Source organism: Cygnus olor, chromosome 2 (assembly GCF_009769625.2).
Source record: "Cygnus olor isolate bCygOlo1 chromosome 2, bCygOlo1.pri.v2, whole genome shotgun sequence".
Lineage (NCBI taxonomy): Eukaryota > Metazoa > Chordata > Aves > Anseriformes > Anatidae > Cygnus > Cygnus olor.
The window spans coordinates 116781962-116802270 of NC_049170.1; the positions used below are offsets into that span (position 1 = coordinate 116781962).

General features: G+C 39.1%; 2 long non-coding RNA genes and 4 other non-coding genes across 15 annotated transcripts; 3 read left to right on the forward strand and 3 right to left on the reverse strand.

Moving 5' to 3' along the window:
- Nucleotides 1-1635: 1635 nt before the first annotated feature.
- Nucleotides 1636-15197, reverse strand: LOC121066638. Of its 9 annotated transcripts, none has more exons than XR_005817891.1 (7): nt 13091-15197; nt 9128-9197; nt 8318-8413; nt 6416-6578; nt 5773-5892; nt 5193-5259; nt 1636-1724 (listed from the first exon to the last, which is right to left on the reverse strand). It is a non-coding gene; the product is annotated as an uncharacterized LOC121066638 (long non-coding RNA). The 9 variants fall into 9 exon arrangements; XR_005817888.1 differs by having other exon boundaries at nt 9128-9201; XR_005817892.1 differs by lacking the exon at nt 8318-8413 and having other exon boundaries at nt 6416-6568; nt 9128-9201; nt 12982-15195.
- On the reverse strand, nt 3949-4021 carry TRNAA-AGC. Its single transcript has one exon. It is a non-coding gene; the product is annotated as a tRNA-Ala (tRNA).
- Nucleotides 7738-7810, forward strand: TRNAA-AGC. Its single transcript has one exon. It is a non-coding gene; the product is annotated as a tRNA-Ala (tRNA).
- Nucleotides 8908-8980, reverse strand: TRNAA-AGC. Its single transcript has one exon. It is a non-coding gene; the product is annotated as a tRNA-Ala (tRNA).
- Nucleotides 11584-19689, forward strand: LOC121066640. Of its 2 annotated transcripts, XR_005817894.1 has the most exons (5): nt 11584-13377; nt 17039-17184; nt 18298-18400; nt 18802-18896; nt 19222-19689. It is a non-coding gene; the product is annotated as an uncharacterized LOC121066640 (long non-coding RNA). The 2 variants fall into 2 exon arrangements; XR_005817895.1 differs by lacking the exon at nt 17039-17184.
- TRNAA-AGC lies at nt 17300-17372 on the forward strand. The gene has a single exon. It is a non-coding gene; the product is annotated as a tRNA-Ala (tRNA).
- Nucleotides 19690-20309: the final 620 nt, after the last annotated feature.

Genomic DNA, 20309 nt, shown 5'->3' on the forward strand with positions numbered 1-20309 from the left:
TCTAATGGCACTTGTTTTATGGGATCTTTTCTTCTCTGCCATTTTATTAGCTATGTATTTTGTTTATAAAGTAACCATCTTGTGACCTCTTCTTTCCTTTCCCTGCTGTAACAAACCTTTATTTCAATTACCTTTTATGAGAGACTGGTACAATCGTAAGCAATTATCTTTCACTTAACTTTTGAAAGCTATCACTTGCATACTTTTTCCATGGACGTTACTTGGCCTGTGAAATAATTCCTCAGTTTACAAGCCTTTCTCACCTGCTATTCCACTCTCATAGTTTTACCAAGGCTACCCTCTCTATTTAGTACCTCCATTTGTCAGATGAAACAGCACTATGAAATTTTATTAATTATGCTTCTTAATTTTTAAAACTTTGTCTTAAGAAAATGCACAAAGCCCAAGGATTCAAACCTAGTGATATATGTGGCTACAGCACCAACATTCCTTAAGTTAAAATTGTTTGTCAGTATGGAAACTACTACTGTTGAACATAGATTGATCTGTTTACCCTCTGTTTCTCAATGTAAACTAAATTGTATATCTGTAAAATCAAGGGTTCCAGGAAATTGAAGAAAGTTTTGTTTGTAAATTAGATTTTAGCTCCTTTCCAATGTAAGATGACTACTTACATTTGTATTAAAAAGAAACACCAAAATCATTATTCTGTTTAGTGTTCACAGTGTCACTTACAGAATAACCCCACTAGGTGGCTCTTACATCTTTTACACAGTAATCGATGAGTTGTTTTCCAACAGTGTTTTTTTTTCTGTTTGCTTGTTTTGTTGTTGTTTTTTGATTATCAAGGAGTACAAGTGCCACTTGTGGTTAGGTGGATATAGAATAGTAATGCTTGTAAGTAGTCTTGCTTAGTGAAAAACAGATTAGATCTTAATCCATAAAAGATCTTAAAACACCCATACACTAATGTGAAACGTACAGAAAGCAAAAGGAAGATCTAAGTAACTTACTTAGCAGATTTGAGAATATTTTTCTTACTCTGTGTGATAGTTTCAAACTCTACGCATGTCCTAATTTCCTGCTTTATTTACCCTGCGCTGTTAGTTTTAACTAAACTTATTTAAACCCAAGTCAGTTGAAGTTTCAGTGAAGTCTGATCAGGGAGACATTCATTACATTCGTAACATCAGAAACAACAGAGAAGAAAGGCATTAAAGTCTTCTGTACATTCTACAAAAGACATGATAAAAAGTTACATTCCTACTAGCAGAAATTTTTGTAATAAATGATGACCTCTAAAAGTGACTTAAGCGGTCTGCTACCTTGTCTAACATTATAAAGAAAAGCTGCTGGTTAAGTGAAATGCAACGGTAAACTTCTGTTTTTCTAGCACACAATGCAATCACCAGTTATCCTAGGGGGGTGTAAACTAACATGATAGACTGAAAAATGTCATTTGCTACCACTGTTACTGGCTTCAAAGGTACGCTTCATTTCTCTGCAATGAAATTTGATTTGAAAGTGACTTGAATCCTAATCATGACCAATTTTGTTAAGCACTTGAGTAGGAGCAGATGGCGTGAAGTCCTAGGCGAGGGTGATCTGTCAGGATTATCCTCTGCCCATCACACCTCAGATGATATATTCCTTAAAACCATGTTCTAAGTCATCTTCATCAAAGCTTCATTCTTAATTTTGGTAGTCACTCTGGAATTCCAGTTTTATCTTCCTAGAAGGAACTACAGCTTCCAGGACTGTTTCTGGAAAAGAAGAAATTGTACTGAAGGTTGCATGTTGAACAGCTGGTTAGGAAAACGATTCTGTCCCACTCGTGGAGTATGTTTCTGTAGTCATTATCTTAGAGCTGCTGTGTAACTTATCATCTGGATACAGCACTACGGACTGAAGAAAGTAAGCATTTTGCAGTTGTTTGTTACTGACTCTGCAAGACCACACATAGTCTTGAAAAAATGCATGCATAGTTCACTTAAAAAGCATGAGATTCATCATCCATTAGGTAAACTGACAGTCAATATGGAAGCTGTATCCAATCCTCAGTTTTTATGGCTGCTTTATAACAACATTTACATTCAGCCTAACACCAGCTTGAATTATTTAATGCTCAAAACCAAAAAGCTATTTAATTGAAGTTGTAAGGTTTCAGGAGTACAGCTTGTCTATAGACTAACTAAAGCCAGGCTCCCGTTGTAACTGGCATCTGTGGACTCCAAATTGATAAGGAAAACAGTGTTGTATTTGCTAGTGTGAAACGTATTTTTAAAATAGTCATAAAATCTGAGCAGGGGACTTATTTAAATAATTATTTAATGTTTTGTTGAACCCTAAAGCACTCCCTCAGTGTCCTGTATTTTGATCACAGAGAAAACATTCACTTGGTTTGATCCACGACTCTTGTTCACGTCCCACCTCTCAACCAGATGGGGTAAGAGCGGGTTTGGATAGCTTTTGCCTAAATTTGAGCACCTTTTCTAATGAAGAGCAGAGTTTCCAATTACTGTATTAAGAGGAAATCTTAGAAGGGAACCACTGCAATAGAACCATCGCCTGTAACGAGATCTTTGCTACATCTTCAGGCTAAATTATTTCCTTTATAAACCTGATTATAAAACCCATGTTTTTGTTGTGGTTCTGTGGTCCAATTCTTTCATAACTGTTGTCATACAAATCCTTTTCCTAGTATAAAGCAGGCTTTTACTAGCACAACTTCTTGTTAACGGATCAGAGTTGCAACATGTTTAGTTAACACTCCTTTGTGAGTCCTTGCTAGGATGCAACAGCCAGTGTTTGAACAAAGCAAAGGCCAGACAGAAGGTGAGAAGTGGCCGGGGAGAACACACCGTCACATTTATACAGTAGATACAGTCACATCCCAGACTGCTGTCAGAATAATGGCATTTAGTAGGACAATTCTGGGGATCTTGTCTACTATGATTGGTACATGCTTTTAGGAACACCCAAGAGTTCAAGTAGAATGATAAGTTTTCAGCCTAAGGAGACGCATCAAGAAATAGAATAATAAGTGTTTTCTTAGTTGCACGTTATTTCCTTCCTCAGCCATGAATGGACAGAAGATGTGAAGAAATTAGCAGGACTTTCTGCACACCATACGGTGCTTACTTAACACTCTGACACAGCAGATTTAGCTCACTGATATCTAAAAAGCTGTGCAGGTGCTTCTGGAAGGCTCAGGGGCAAGTGCAACACAAAGAAAACCTCTGGATAAGGATCAGAAGGAACTAATAAGGTGTTAAAAGTCAGTCAATCAAAGAGATGGTTGAGGTTATCACTGAAGCTCTAATACAAGTGTGGCAGGCACTAGCCTCTTCTAAAAACAACTCTGAAAAAAAAAAAAAGAGAGAAAGCTAAGAATTTTAGGTTGATTATAACCTGCACAAAGGCCATAGCTACAAGACAGCAGCTGCAGCGTGTTTTGTAGGACACAGGCCTGTGGTAAGATTGATGACAATTTTTACAATTACACTTGAATTGACTCCCTGATCCAGCTCACGCTGCAGCTTCACAAAAGCCTTAAAGGAAAAGAAGATGCTGTGTTTCTGGGTTGGCACTAGAATTGGCAGCTGGGGAAGAACAAACATTCTTAAACTACTAACCCTGCCAAGATCCACTGTCTGATGAAACCATATCCTTGCTGGACAGGCGGAGAAGAGACGTTGATTCAGGTCTCTAACTTTCATTCATCCAGTGTTTTTCATCAAGCCTGTAAGAACTTAATATTGCAGAATTCTGTCTGTCTGCCAAATTTGACTTGAACTGTCCAGGTAGAGTTGAGAGTTACGATAGAAAACTGATATAGACAGTTATATAAGCTTGATTTTGTTAGCAGTGCATGCTGAAGGAGGAAAGAAGGAATTCAGTTTTGCTCTGATTAAAACAAAATTAGCATTTAACTGAAATAATTACATATTTTGTTTTAGTAGCTTCTAATTCTGTTTGACAAAACACTGGAGAATGCGGGCATCGATCCCGCTACCTCTCGCATGCTAAGCGAGCGCTCTACCATTTGAGCTAATTCCCCCACTTTTTATCATTAATAGGGAACATAAAACCTCGAGCATCAGAGTATATGGAACTGCAAATTTTAAATACATTTAGTTGTTTTTTTTTCCTCTGTTGCACTGGTCTCTCCATAAATGAAAACACAATCAACTGCAATTTTGAAACAAGTTTATAAAATCAAATCTTTAATATTTCATTTAAGCATTTCCAAACAAAGTGCTAAAAAAAACAAGATAACACAGAAAAAACATGTTTTCCAGGTGTATAAGATTAAAAAAAAAAATCTATTGCTTGCAGTTCTTGGGAGGAATTGCTTTCTGGCATTTTACATGCTCCCCCCCACCAACTCGGTAAGTCAATTTCTATTCATATATTTTAAAAATATGAGTAATTATTTAAATTTAATTAGTGAATTCCTTACTTGGCATTTGAGAAGTAAACACGAGCATCTAAGAAGTAATGGTTTATCTCACTTCAAAACTCCTATTCAATACACTAAAATGTCTGTAGTTAACTGGTTTCTCCCACCACAAACAAAACATGACAGTGGAGAATGCGGGCATCGATCCGCTACCTCTCGCATGCTAAGCGAGCGCTCTACCATTTGAGCTAATTCCCCCCCCCACCATGCAATTTTTACCCTGCAACCACAGATTTTAGTGGTCACAAATACAAACAGCCTCTTTAGTGACTGCTCCTTTATCCCCAAGGCAGCCATTGAGAGCTCTTACTACCATTTGACCTTGAGCTTGTCTATTTTCTCCCCCCGCTCTGAGATGTCAGGGATGATTAAGGAAGCACAATACAAAAGAAATACAGAACTTTAGGGCAAGTGAGGTGGCTTCTGCTTCTGTGAAGGGCAGAGCAGGAAGCAAAGTAAGGAAGATTATATTCCTTGGAATAACGGATATCTTGCTAGACAATAATTAACAAAAAAATGCACTCCATGTCAATGGCTCAAACCCAAAGGTTAAGTCAGTAATATTAAAGAGTATATTTATGGAGTAAAACAAAATGAGTGAAATAGTTATTATGATGGGCAACTGCAGAAAACATTACTGCACCTTGCAGGACACATTTACGTATGTTCATACTTCTGAGTATAGAACACTGCATGCTCGTGTAATATTCATGCCAGATCTACCATCATGAAAACGGTTTTATCTCCAGTAACAGTAAAACATACATACCACTTTTTGCTTCACTCAGCCGTAGATGCATGTTCCTTCTCCCTGTAATGTTCACTCTATAAGGCATCTATATAAGGGGTGAAATAGTACTGTTTACTTGTTATTGTTTGAGGAGGTTTTCTACCACACTAATCACTGCATCAATTCTTGCATCATATCAGTGACATTTTTCTTCTCACGTGTACATGTATGTAAACAACAGAATTCTCCAGGCAAAAAAACAAACAAACAAACAAAAAAAACAAACAAAGCTTTCCTTGAGAACCCTTGTAAGAACAAAGAAAACAGGTAGCACCCTTCTTTTACTTCTTTCTACTAGCTGCGGTGCAGCTTACCAATAAATCCTTCTCTAAGTTTCAAGTTTTCCTCAAGTTTTTCCTAAGATTCAAGGTTTCCTCGAGGGAAAGGCAAGAAAAGGAATGAGGGAGAAGTTCCACAAGACAGGAAGTTTCTGAGTTAAAAGTCAAACAAGATCTCCCTATAAACTCTCACAGTCACATGCTAAGGCACTTCATGCTCCTTTACATGACAAACTCAGGGCCTGCAGCGTGTCGGTGCCACCCACTCGCACTAGATTTACCTTTTTTTGACGAGGCAGCTAGTTCTGCGTTGAGGGAAGTAACGTCACAGACAGTGCAGTGGAGCAGCTTAAAGATGATGCAAAATTCGCATTTACACGGAGGTGCCCTACGACGACCGCCTAGAAAGCAAAAGTCCAAGCTGGTAATACGGGCTTTTATCAGTTTATGTTAGTGTGGCCAAGCAGATGCATTGAAGTGACCTGTGCTAAATGAAAGTATGCGTACACAAAGCCTTCTCAGCTGAAATACAGGACAGAGAATAATAAAGGAATTAAAAATGTCAGCTTATTTGCAGCAATGTAGGTAAGGAAATTCTCCCAACCTAAAGGGGAAGTTAGAAAGTGTTACTCACCTTCTTACATGAAAACTTGGCAATCGTAACAAATCAAGATCACAAAACAATGGACTGTCAGAATGAAATACACATTTTTAATGAACGGAAATAGTACTATTGCAGAGGTCTTCCCTCACCCTTATCTGACTTAGGCATCAAATAAACTATGAGCTGGCTTTTCCAAGCGTTAGCCATTTCAGTGGCAGCAGTGAAATTTGCCAATGAAAAGTAGGGAGAGGTCATCTGCCGTTTTTAAACTGACTCAGGTGGTGCACGGTAGATAAAGAAAACTGGAAATGGAGCCAAACCTTGTGAGATTCCACATGCGAAAGATCCCAGCTGCAGACGTGCAGTGGGCCGTCACCCGGCCTGAGATGTGCCTGTGGGAAGGACTCAAACCACTTCTGCACATTTGTTTTCCAGTTTACTCCAGCGAGGTTGATATAGTCAGTTACAAGGTACTGCAAGGAGCTGTAAGAACAAATCTTTATTATTGCGTGGAGATTGAGGAAATGTAGGACAGTATAAGTTATAGGAGAGTATTTGCAGTGATACTAAAGCAGTTTTAGTTCTACATCTCATCCTGAATCTGTATTGTGCTAGTTTTTAAGTATTGTCTTACTTTAGACAAGTTGTAACTAGCTGATGTTTAATTTCATAATTTATTTTCTTCTGACTGGATGCTGTCAGTAAGCTAAAGCCATTAGAAAAAACTGACAGCGCATGCACCGTTGGAATACTGCATGTTTTACTTTACTAGCAGAACCAACTTCTCTGCATTTAAACTGCAAGTGAGAGATTTTGTATTATATAATTTTCATTGCCTCTATTTTCTTTGGTTACACTGATATATCATTTCTCATTGTAAACTTCGTTTTTATTCTTTAAATCTAAAAAGCACTCCTTGATTTAACAACCTGGAAACAGAGCTTTGCCAAAGTACTTCTTACTGCAAAGTATGACTTGATTTAGGATTAAGAGCACATGATCTTTATGAGAAGCATTGTATTCTACCTCCACGGCCTCTCACAAAACCATAGCAGCCTTTTTCCTAAATAACTTACCAAGGAATTTGTTGGTATGCCACACTTGACTTCTATTTCTGAAGTGTTTTTAGTGACCCCATATATTTAAATGCAAAACTATTTTAACTGAATCATCAAGGTCAATACAAAAAGGTAGACATACCTAGAATATAATCTAGGAGGATATGAGATAAACAAGTGCTTTATTTCCAGAAACTATGATGAGTATTTAAACCATTATATTTGTCATTTACATACACCGACTTGGAATATTAACAGAAAATAAAGCTGGAAAAGACAGTAAGACGAAAAACACAAGGAAGAAAACAACATTACCATTCAGTGACTGCTAACAGTGTACTTTCTAGATTTACTCTTTGCCCGAGTATCACTTTATCAAACTAACGAAGCAGAAAGTGCATCAGCACCACGGCTTCTCATGTGTCAACTGCGCACTCTGACTTTTAAGCTACCGGGCTTTGCACATAAGCACCCTGACGATTCAGTGCTCCCAGATAAACTGACCAGCCCAGCAAGGAGGAGCAATGAGAACAGCCGAAGAGCGATTCTGCACAAGTGCGGCCACTTTCAAAAGTGAGAATCAAGGGGAATTAGCTCAAATGGTAGAGCGCTCGCTTAGCATGCGAGAGGTAGCGGGATCGATGCCCGCATTCTCCAGTGTTTTGAACAGCCCCGGTGCTTCAGAGAGTTAAAGATTTTCTTCCATAAACTGCTGAAGTTTCTGAAAGAAAATACATACCTAGCAACAGACACCATTTCGTGAGACAAACTGAACGTGAAGAAATCTCAATAAGCAGGCAGCACTTGTCAGCTCTTAAAATACATTTCCTCCCCAAAGCACTTACTAATGTTATTCTGTAACACAGGAAATAAAATACACTTCTGACCATTACATTGACTTTTAGCGTGTGACTATTTTTTAGTCATATGAAAAGTTAGAGAAATTGCCTACAAGGAAACATAGCAGTATGTATTATATATATGTGTGTGTGTGTATATATACACACACACGCACACATATCCTCAGCTCACTGTAGAATTGCCATCCCTCCAGCTTCCTTGCATACGTTGCATCTAGGATTGGCAGGACACACTTCTTTCTAACATAGTTTTGAGTGACATTAATCATGATTTATATTTTACAAATTATTTTTCCAAAATTACCTTATTTAGTTATTTACCTCACATGCTTTTCTGCTCCTAATCACTTGCATTACCACTCTTAATCCTCTCATAATTCATTCAATTTCTTCCTCAGCCCTTTGTAAGAAAATAATTTGCACTTTAAAAAGGCACTTTGATCAACATTAATAGCTTAAATCATTAACACTGTGCACGTGCTTACTAAATCAATTTATTTTAATCCTTACAAAACTGCTTTGGAAAAACGCACCTAAATTTTAAAAAGCCCTATAACATAATAGGATACAAAAACTGTATCGTGGCCAAAAAGCAGAAGAGACAGTGATACCTGTCAGGGTGCTTTTGTTTCATTCTTTAAAACCTGGCAATAGGAATGTATTTTTTGTGTGTCTGTGGAGGGGGGCGGGGAGCATCTCCCATAATTTTAGAGAAAACAGAAGTTTACAAACCTCTCTCCCAAAGCAGAAAAGAAAACCATTACGACTGTTAACAGAAAAAAAACGGAACGCGTTTCCCCACGGCTGTAAATAAATATATTTTCTTTCACGAACTTGAGGGATTTACGGAAGAAGATCTTCACCTCCGTGAAGCACCGCGGCTGTTCAAAACGCTGGAGAATGCGGGCATCGATCCCGCTACCTCTCGCATGCTAAGCGAGCGCTCTACCATTTGAGCTAATTCCCCCTGGCCGCCAGGGGCCGCCCGGGCTCACTATGTACCCAGCCACACCGACCTGCTGCCTCCCAGACAACCAGAGCTACCCGCCCGAACTCACCTGGTACTTTCCATCCGAACAGCACTCCTGTCAGAGCCCGCTGCCCAATTTCTTACCTCCTATCAGCACCTTCGCTGGGGGATAACAGGCCACAGCTTCCCAGTGGAATGCCGAAACGGTTAGGTCCTAACTTTAAGAAACAGAAAAACATTTAAAAGCAAAGCACCTCACGTTTACATTTGTGTTAGTGGTTTACACATCTATGAAACGGTTTTAAGTACTAACTCTAGAAACGATGGGGATGTTCTGTGGAGACACTTTAATACAAAACACTATCTCCTTACTTTTCTTGCAAGTTCCACTGGGAGTGTTAAAATTTTTTTTATAAATGCCAATGTCTTTTTTCCTGAACATTCAGCTGTTTTGGACAATTCACATAGATCATCCTTTAGCAATGGAAGTCCCTTCCTTCTTCTTTTCCTTTGCCCAGTATCCATCATGATATCTGTAGTTTCACCATAGAACTCAAATCTTGATTTGACAACTCAACTGTTGATTGACAGATTTCAGGAACATCACATGGCTCACGATACACACTGCTTCAAAAGACACAGCACGCAAAACATCTAAACACCTTAACCAAGAAGAGCCCAAGTAGACCTGCAGTTGCAAACATCCACTTCTAAGATCAACCAAAAACAGTGGCTTAAGACATATCCAGATTTTTTTTTTTTTTTTACCCAAAGGTATTCTGGAAATATTATTATTTTAGGAATAGTAAGTCTCATGTCATAACAAAAAGAGTAGCCAACAATCCTCTAGAGAAGGCAGGAGAACCAAAGAGGAGAAGCAGCAAGATGCTAATTATCACTGACCAGGGAAAGAAGAGCTACAATTCACCAGCCAGCACTGCCCTTACTTATATGTCACTAGCACTAACCTCACTCTTCTGAATTGTCACAAGCTTCTGCAGCATCCAGGATTCCAGTTCTCTCTGCCTGATGTGGACCATTGGTTTAACCACAAATCCCTGTGCCAAATGTCCGACATATACTCCTCTCTCCCATTAAAACTGCAGTATCTTGTTATTTGCTCCCTCCTTCACTCTGGTTGAAACAGCTGGTTTGGGGAAAAACTATTTTTTCCTCTGAGATTCACACTTAATCAGCTTAGAAAGATGCACCTGAAGTTAATTTGTAGAAAATAATTATGTTGTTACAGCTGCAATTATTTTGCAGCTCCCATAGACAGTCCTGCAGCTGTCTGACAGACAGCCCCAGTGGTCAAGAGGTCTGGAGAAGTAAGAAAGCTTGCTGGTACTTCTACCCTATGATGTTTTCACATGACCAGTTGTATTTTTGTGGAAAAAAAAACCTCTGAAAGATCCAGAAGTTGCTTTGCTTAGTCACACAGTATCTAGAAACACAGCCCTTAGTTATAATGAGAACATTCCAGAGCACCAGAGTGACATAAATCCCAGTTTCAGAAGTGACCTAAATTTATGCCAGTCATGGTACTGTACATTTCAAAACACTAAAGAAACAAAATAGCTCTACATCAGTTGGCTTGATTACTAGAAATTCCACTCAATATTTTTCCCCTGTTTTAGCCAGAATGCCTTCTGCTCGCCATATGATTGACAAAAATAGACGATCTAAAATCCCTCACAAAATAGCATGATCCTCCAACAGACAGGAATACGTAGCTCTAAGCATTTTATTAACTATTCCAAAGCAATTAAAGGAAAAAAAAAAAAAAAGCTCAGTAAACCTTACAGTTTTTCACTTTTTTTTTTTTTTTAGATAGTATTCTTTCTGAGTAAAAATCAACTAAGACTTAAAAATACCCATGTTGTAAGGAAGCAAACAGTACCCTTCTACTTGTCTTTTTCCTCGCCCTGTACACACGCAGCCCAGGCAGGAACTTGGCTACATCATGCCTGCTTTTGAATGGTAAAGCACAGCTACACAGCTTAGCTAAGGGAAGCCCACCCAGGCTCAGGCTTACAACTCAACTGCGCACACCGGTTCTGGTAATTTTCTTTAATATATATATTAAAGAAAATAATATATTCTTTAACCTATTCTACCACCTGAACGTGAGACACTCCCTCCACCACGTTCCCTACACCAATAGGCCCTAGGCTTTATAATGAACAAGAATACAAGAATGTAATCTATTTCCTTCTACCTTGACCCCTTCTTCCTCTCCCAGAATGCTTCTTTTACACCTTGTCTATTTCTTTTACAGAATTTCTATATTTCTGCCTGACAACCTTAAGAAAAAAAAAATCATGCTTTTTCTTTTTTTCTTTTTAAACTTTTTCCACTGACATTTTTACATTGGATGAGTATTCATGATCTCATTTTCCTTGTCTACATACAATCTTCAACATTTTGAAGAATGGGATTTTACCTTTCAAAGCACACCCTTGCCCTGCTCATCAATCACGTAATTTTTCTTATTTTTTTCTCTATTTTCTATTTTTTCTCTATTTTCTATTTTTTTTCTCTCTTGCCTAGAAGTTTCTTCTGAAATTTAGATACGATTTTTTTGAAACATCTTCCATCCAACACGTATTTTAACACTGCTGGTTTCTGCTTTAAATTTAAAAAGATCAACTGAGCACCACAAAAAGTCCAGTTTACTACTTCTATTTAATAGAGAGTGACAGCATACAAATATCAGATGTATTTCTGATTAAACAGAATAAATATGGCTTTTGTATTAAAAAAACAAAAACAAAAACAACAAAACTCTGCTTTATAAAACCTTCAGTTTAATATCAGTTGGTCTTAGCTTTCTTCACTGGTACTACTGCAGAGGACTAGTCTGTGCTGGAACAGGGGCATTGGTGCTTAGCCTTTAGTAAGGTTATCAAGCAGCAGAAATATCCCTGGGCTTGTTCCCATCTTTCACACACAGTGACCTACAGCAGCTCCTGTTTGTGTTCAGTTTGAACAGAAGCACAGTAAAAAATACCTCTTCAGATAGTACCTCTCCACCTATAAAGTTGGTTTATGTCTTCTCCAAGGAAAAGATGAGGGGCTAGACTTTAATTATATGATTTTAATGCATCTTACATACTGCGCTTCTGTAACATCATAAAACCATGTCTCGCAGAATCAAATAAAGTCACCATTGTTAACAGCTTAATTCTCTTTTTGCCACATTTCAGCATGAAATAAACATTCTGCAAGTGCCTCACCCTCACCACACAGACATACAACAGAATTTACTCTCCTACATCTTGTGCTCCCTCCTGTGCATTTTACTAAGAAACAGACCTACTCACCAGTTGACAAGATTTTCTCCAGAATAATAAAGTAGCTTTAAGTAGAATAATCTCAGCCAACCAACCAAATGAGAAAAAGACAGAAGGAACTGGTTATATTGAATGATCCAAAAAATTTGGCCAGTGTTCAAATATTAGAGGGTTTAAGGTACACAAAATTCATTGCTGTTCAGTGTACATTCAGCATCTAATGTCTTAGGTCCATATAAAATTAAATAAAGACAAGCTCTTGCCTTTTTATACACCACTATATAGTTATTGTAGAATCAAAACATGGAAATCAGACCTGTCAGTAGAAGAGCTCCACGCACTGATGAAGTCACTTACTTCCAGTATACTCAAAACACGGGTATAGCACAAAAATATCACAACCAAACTCAATTAAAAAGATGGTAAGTTGCAGAGAGCACCCACTTCAGCAATTTCTTCAAACCACGTTATCCTCTGATGTGATCCTTCTACCTTTCTTAGTCTCAACAATACACTGAGCAAAGTTTGGCTGAGCAGCATCAGAAGAGAAAGGAAATGACAGCTATTAAACCTTTACTAACATGATACAAGATCGGTGTTGTAGGTGTTAGAAGTGGCCCCAGGAGTGCTGGAGCCCGAGCCATGCCAGCGCCACAGAAGCCCCAAGACCACCCCCAGGCAGTACACCAGGCTGAGGGCACCTACCTGCACCCCCCCCTCAAAGCCAGTGCACCCTAACTAACCTCAGAAACTCCACGCTGTGAAACCCACGGTTTTCTTAACGAAAATAGCTAAAGAACGACTGCAGACAGACCTCCTCTCTCCTTCAAGGGCTGCTCACGCAGACACCAAGCCCAGACCCGAGGGCTCTTCTCCTCCCGCCCTCAGAAGCTACCAGGACTCCACCCTGTGCTAGAACATTCTGTGGCAGTGCCCCACCAGCACCACTCTTCCCTCCCACACCCCAATTTCTTTCTTTTTTTTTTTTTCCCTCACGTGAGGTGACAAAACACTTGGGAGGAGAGGACTGCCATCAAAAACACAGAGAGACACGATACCTCAGGCACATCCTAGCTCCTGATTTTATTGCTGGGGCAGTAGGTAAGTCTTCAAAAGTACAGCCTCGCCTGTATGGTGAGGGCATTTCATGGCATCCAGCCCTTATCTTCCCTCCCGAACAGCCCAACATTACAACTGCCTACTGGATCTTTCAGGGATGGGGAAGGCAGTGTTGGCAAGAGCAGGTTTTGCCCTAGATTTCTCACGTGATGGCCATAAGTAGCAAAAATAACAGCTGAGTGTATAGACCTTTAAATAAACTAAAATGCCTTTTTCAATATGTAAATTCATAATTACATTTTTGTTCATGCATTTTCTTAGGCATTGCAGTGACGGTGGAGATTGGAAAAAATAATTTAAAAATATGTAATATTGATCTGTGTTTAAGGAGGATGGACGTGTTACCTCACAACCACATTCCTGGTAGTTGATGGCACTTGAGAGCATGACTCTTTAAATTACTTAGATATATAATATATCTTTCTCTCATTTTCTTTTTTTTTTTCTTTTCCTTCTTAAAGAGACTATAAAACATAAGGCTGGTTTGTAAACTGTAAAAACTTACTCTGTACTACAAAAAAAAAAAGAGCTGATCTCTCAAGTGTCAACACCAGACATGAAGTTAACTGCTAGCAAGCAAAGGCCATTTTTCAAGAGGATGGGAAAACCCACCGTTGATCTCTCCTTCCAGCACAGCTGCTGAAATTATGTAGGTTTAGCTGCTCCAGCTTGCTCCCATCTGCCTCAGTTCCTTGGAGTCTCTGAAAATTTTGGCAGTAGCCCATCTGTTGCACATTTGTAACTTTACTGCCTTTGCATATTGCTAAATATTTTTTTCCTGAAAAAAAAATGGAGAAACAACTCAAAATTTTTCTCAGGCAAAAGCCAAGATAGTTTTATGATGACAAAAGCTCATGCTTTTCTGTAGCTCATGAGTCCTCTTTTGGCTAAATATTATTAGTAAAAGTACAGCTACTTCAACACTTCTCAAATAAAAGGTTCTGAAATAATGTTAATGGTGCATAGTACCACTTAAACAAGAGCAATGCAGGCTTTGAATTGTTTACCAGTCAATTAAGATTATAGCAGCATTTGAACTGATTGAACTTTACATCATGAAAGGTTCATCTTTTCAAGAGATAAAGATAAATACAAGTTATGTTGTGTTTTTCTCCATTACCTTAGAATAACAATACCCAGTCTTCTGGTTACTCAGGAATGTCTGGTCTAACTATGATCTTTGTCATCACTACTAAAGATGATTCACCTTTACCTTGGAATAATTAATGTTGGTTAGCTACCTCACTCTAAATTCCTACAGATGATTAAGGTACTCCTAGGCCCATATGAGAGTCCTAAAGGTGACTGAATTTGCATAAATAAGGTTACATGGAAAACAAATGCGTTACTTCTGCAGGATTTTATATCACAGCTGCTACTGCCAGTGAAATGTTTGCTGTAAGAAAGCTCCCCCAGGTGAGAAACACGGATGCAGCTTTTGTAGTTTTCCTTGTAACTATCCAGACTTCACTTTTTTCACTGATGTCGGATCTGATGCCTTACAAGCTTTGTGTTCACAGTAGTTGATTAATTATTTTAATTAACGTTCACAAGAAAGAGGAGTTGTTGAGACACCAAAAGCTATTATGTTTTCCCTCTAGTGTTTTGAGTGCAGAAAATGTGCTGAATCTTCTTTGTATGTTGTAGCAGCTGGCATAGAAAAATGAATTATTTATATTGAAAAGATACCTCTTTACTTCACAAGAGCTACAGATACATCAATTTAATGTGATTGTTAGTCTTAAAACATCCTATAAACATTGAGAAATGACAAACGTTCATACCCCCTGTTCCGTCCCCCTGTCCCCCCCTCCTCTCCCCAACAAACAAACCAAAACAACAACAACAAAAAAATGGTATTTAACTCTGGCAGGACTAGTTTTAGTATTTTTAAAAAATGTCTGTAACATAGCTTAAATTTAAAAACAGCCACAGTTTCACAACAGCTTTATTTCTAATTCCTATCCTCATTAAAAATGTTCATAGTATTACAAAGCTGACAGCTAACTGCATCCTTTCCAAATACCATTATTCTTTGTTCCACATGCCATTTTCTTGTGGCTGGCATAATCATGAAATCTGTAGCAGATCAACACTAAAGCTTTTCAAGCACCAAGCAAATACTGCTGTACAGAATAAAGAGAGTGAGTTACTTTCAATTATTCCTGCTTTGTGTTGCCGCTTGTCTAAGAATGCAGCTCCAGAAGCAACTGAATTGCAATCCAAGCAATCCATCGTGTTAGTGCTAATGTACATAAGCCAGCCCATTTGTTGTCATCAGAAGCCAGTAAGGCAGCATGAAAACCGGGCAGGCCAGCTAGAAACCAGTCAGGTGGCAATCTTACATCCATTCACCATCGGATTTGGTTTCCCCTTAGCCTGACTTCGGCTTGATGGGTGAGTAATGCCTTCTGTTCTGTTGTCATATTCTTGTGGAGTGAGAAACATGGCTTAATTTAGCAAAAAAATTCGTTGTCTGGTGTAGTGCTAATGCAGCACAAGAATAACCTCCTTGCCTCTGTAAGTGGAAGAGTGTAAGTTTAAGTAGCAGGGTGTCACCTTATGGTGGACTACGGGCTATATAATTTAGGTGCATTTACATGCAGCAATACCTGGGGCCTACAGAGAAGAGTGCAAAAGTACAGTAACTACCATGTAAAACTAGGGAAAAATTGTGAATTCTTCTCACCCTGCAGAGAACCAGAGTCTCAGTTCTCTAGTCAAGTGCATCGTTTTAGGTACAGTAGCAAGCTTATTTTTCAGAGATACTGGGGAGACTTCTGTTGTTAAAACATTAAGGAAGTGTAAAGTGGAAGGCAACCTGGGTTTGGTTAAACTAAAAACCCGTGCCGATGAACTATCTTCACGTGGAATTTGTTACAGAACTGCAACACAGCACAGTTGAGCTCAAGCTCAAAGCGCCTCTGCTGCAGCCAGTCCTGACTCCCTCATCCCAGCTGTAGGTTCCGCGTCGCCTGCTGGCCTCGGGGGAGGGAGTGGAAGAGGGGAAGGCCCAGAGCAGCAGAGGGGAGAAAAGCAGGGACATCGGGGAGCACCGAGGACGGTGTGTATGGAAGGGGAGCGAGCTGCTGAGGAAACGGGGCCGGGCCCTGAGGGCCGGAGGCCGCCTCGCCCCTGCTGCCGCCTCGCGGCCCACGTCTGAATTTCTCAGCTTCCTGACCACCGGGGCGAGGAACGCGTGAAGTTGGTCTTTTTTTTTTCCTTTTTTTTTTTTCCCTCAAAAGTGCCGGTGGAGCTGATAAATCATTACGTTCCGTGTCTTTTCCTTACAGAGGATGCCGGAGAAGGGGAAAGGAAGGTGGCAGGAGCGGGGCAACCCCGCCTGTTTTGTAAACTGTACAGTCTGTTAGAAAAGGGACCGCTTAGGGAGCTACCAAATTACTACCATCCAGTCTGTTCCCTTATTTATTCTTGCTTCCTTAGATAAATATATGTGTATACATTTAGATTTTAAAACAATTTCAATCAGCTATGTAATATTTTTCACTCATTAAACATTTCCTGGACAAGGTTTTTCATGTGTATGCCTTGAAAATTGTAAAGAACTTGGGTTTCCTTGTTGAATTTGGAACAGCTGTTCACTAAAAGTTTTTTTATAACGCTTTTTTTTTTCCTTATATAGCTCAATATTTTGAAGAACATAATATCTGAAACCAGCTATATAACAAAGACTTGTGTTATAGCAGAAATGAATTAAGATTATTCTGGTAGTATACATGCAGAACGATACACCACATGACTTCAGCTGTGAGTTGCAGGCAGTTGCTGGTGAGTGGAAAGAATGACTCAGCAAGAAACAACGGATTTGTAATCAGAAATGGTTGTGTTGTAATCAGCACGTCTAGAGTGGACAAGTCCACATTTCAGAGTTTTTTTTTCAGATGGGGAATTAGCTCAAATGGTAGAGCGCTCGCTTAGCATGCGAGAGGTAGCGGGATCGATGCCCGCATTCTCCAGTACATTTTTTTCGTATTTATTCTCTGTGCAGTACTTAAAAATATTCCCTATTTATACCATTATACAAGAAAAAAATGTGTAAAAAAAAAAAAAAGACTGAATTGCTGGACTGTAATCTGAAAAGGTTCACATATTCTTTTCATTATGTTATTTTTACTTTTCAAAATGATAAGTTTTTCTGTTATATAGAGGAGGAAAAATACACAAATTAACAAAACTTACACAAAATAACAAAACTTATTTCAAAACAGCAATAAACAACATTAATGAATTACAGAGAAAAATAAATTATGAGATTTGTGAGAGTGTGCCTTGAGAACTTTGGTTTATGATTGCGTTACGTAGTTTATGATTTTATTATTTTTTATAATACAGTTTAGCGTATAATGAAACAAATTTTGTATTTGCCCTGTGAAGAATACTGATTTTTGTTGTTGTGTAAGCTATTTATTAGAAACAATGGGCTAGAATATTCGATATATTATTTCTCGTAACACGATTATATCCATTGCCTGTGAAGCTTCACATCCGTGAAATACCATGAATATTTTCTTTGTAAAACTCTGCTTACACATTTTAAGTTGTCATGAGATATTTTTTATTCTGATTTGATTTTCTTACTAGCTCATTTAGGTATTTAACAGCTTGGAATTCCAGCTTGAGGCAGCATGAGGAAACAGAGTGAAACTTTCCTACAAATACAGAGAATTTGTGCAATCAGAATCTTTGAAGTACACATACTAAAATAAATGGAAATCAGGAAACAAAAATTATGAACTGGGTTTCAAGTTAATGAAGGGGGAAATAGTGTGCTGCACGGATGTGCAAGAGATCCTCCTATGACATGATATGAAAGTAGTTAACCTCTGGATGGATTGGATAGAAAGTGAATTTGCTTATTTGTGTGATATTTGCCACATACAGGAGAGAAAAGATGCAACTGTAAGACTGCCAGGTAATTGCAGTTAAAATGAAATCCACTTTTGAGAAGAGTGTTGTGGTCTTCAGGAGTCCTTTCTATGCTCAGGTAATGATTTAAATGTCCGTTTGCTTAGAATAAGATTCTGTACTGGTTTTCTATGTGATTATTACAGCTTCTGTGTTTTCTGTGTTCCTATTACTGCGTAATACTTGATGCTTCCTCTGCTTTTGAAGAGGATGAGTAACATTGCTCTTCTCAGCTAATCAGACGCAAGCTGTGCACTGATGAAATGAGAGAATTCAGCGGGGCAGGCGCAGTCTGCAGTCACTTGCAGAACTATGGCTTCTGACTGTAAACTCTGGACTAATGAGTTGAGTGCTCATTATATTTATGTGCAGCTCCCTATAGTGGAGCGCTGGTATCTGTTACGGCTTGTGAATGCACTGCGATATGAATAAAAGAGCTTTTTCTTATCCCATGTGGCGTTTTATGTCTTTTCTTTTTAGATACGCTGTCTTGTGAAGAATTTACTGGGCTGAGAAAAATAAGGGTCCAAGCTCCCAAAAGCAGTACCTGTGGGAGGAAATTACCTGATGATGGTGTAAGTAGTTTCCAGAGCCCAGTGTCCGTTCCAGAGCAATGACTCCTCTGGCTCTATCTGCACTTTTTGAGTCAGTAGTTTCATAGATATATTCTGTGGAAAGAAAAACAAGGCAATTCAGTGTGTTTGATTAGTATTATTATTGCCACTCACATAGGCTTTTGTCCTCTATCATATTGTGCTTAAATGAGTTAACACAAGTTAATTATTCATTCTGTGAAAAACAATGTTTGCACTAGAGCTGTAAGATACAGTTATCGAATGTCTGAGTGTACTGTAATCTGAGAAAGGGAGAATAATTATTCCTTATTTGTCTTCTCTCAAGACTTTGTTCCAAATATTACTTGAAAGGCCTTCCCCAGTGATGGGATGGAGCTTGGGGACCGTTATTATGGCAACTCTGGAGACTGTGGTTTACAGCAAGAGGGCAGGCTGTAGAATCTGTGCTTAAAAACCAAGATTCTGAAGAAATAAATTTATTTCACACAATTGTAGTACCTTGATTTTTCCATTGATTTTTCAGTTCTGAGTTTTCTTATAAGGGATGCTGTGCGACATTTGGCATTTTTGTTGTCATGATTACCATTAACCTATCTGACTAAGTCCAAAGCAGAGGTTGTATTTCAAAGAAGAACTCTTTTCTTTTTGAAGAGAAGGGTGACTTCGTTATCACATGTAAGTACTTGATAGCTTGGAGGAAAAGGAACTTCTTGTACCTTAGCATTTTTTGAGCTTCTAGTTATCAGGTATTTTTCCTCTGAAGTTCAGTGTTGCAAAAAAAAAAAAAAAACAACAAAAAACATAATCTCAATAAACTTTGCTCAACATGCAGAGTGAAGTAGAATAACCGTTCATACCCGTTCAGCACAGGGTACCTATCTCTACATATTTCTGGCCACAGTTTTACCTTTACCTGACCTAATTCTTTGTTAGTAACCATGTGTCCTACATCTGGTGGGCTGCTGTAGCTACAGGTGGGCTCGACAGATCACAGAAGAATCACCTAGGTTGGAGGAGACCTCCAAGATCGCCGAGTCCAACCTCTGACCTAACACTAACAAGTCCTCCGCTAAACCCTATCACCAAGCTCTACATCGAAACGTCTCTTAAAGACCTCCAGGGATGGCGACTCAACCCCTTCCCTGGGCAGCCCGTCCCAGTGCCTCACAACCCTTTCGGTACAGAAGTTCCTCCTGATGGAGACGGACTGTGCGTGGGGCGCGTCGCGCGCTTGCAGGGTTACTGAACGCCAGCCAGCTTTGACCTGGGGGGCTGGCAGCCCTGCCTGCACCGTGTCTTGGGGGATACGCAGGTGTACCGTTGCCCCTTAACGCAGAGCCACCCGAAAAAGAACGAAGCCTTTGGAAAAATCGGCAGGCCACGTGCACGGGCACCGCACGGCCCTACCGCCCC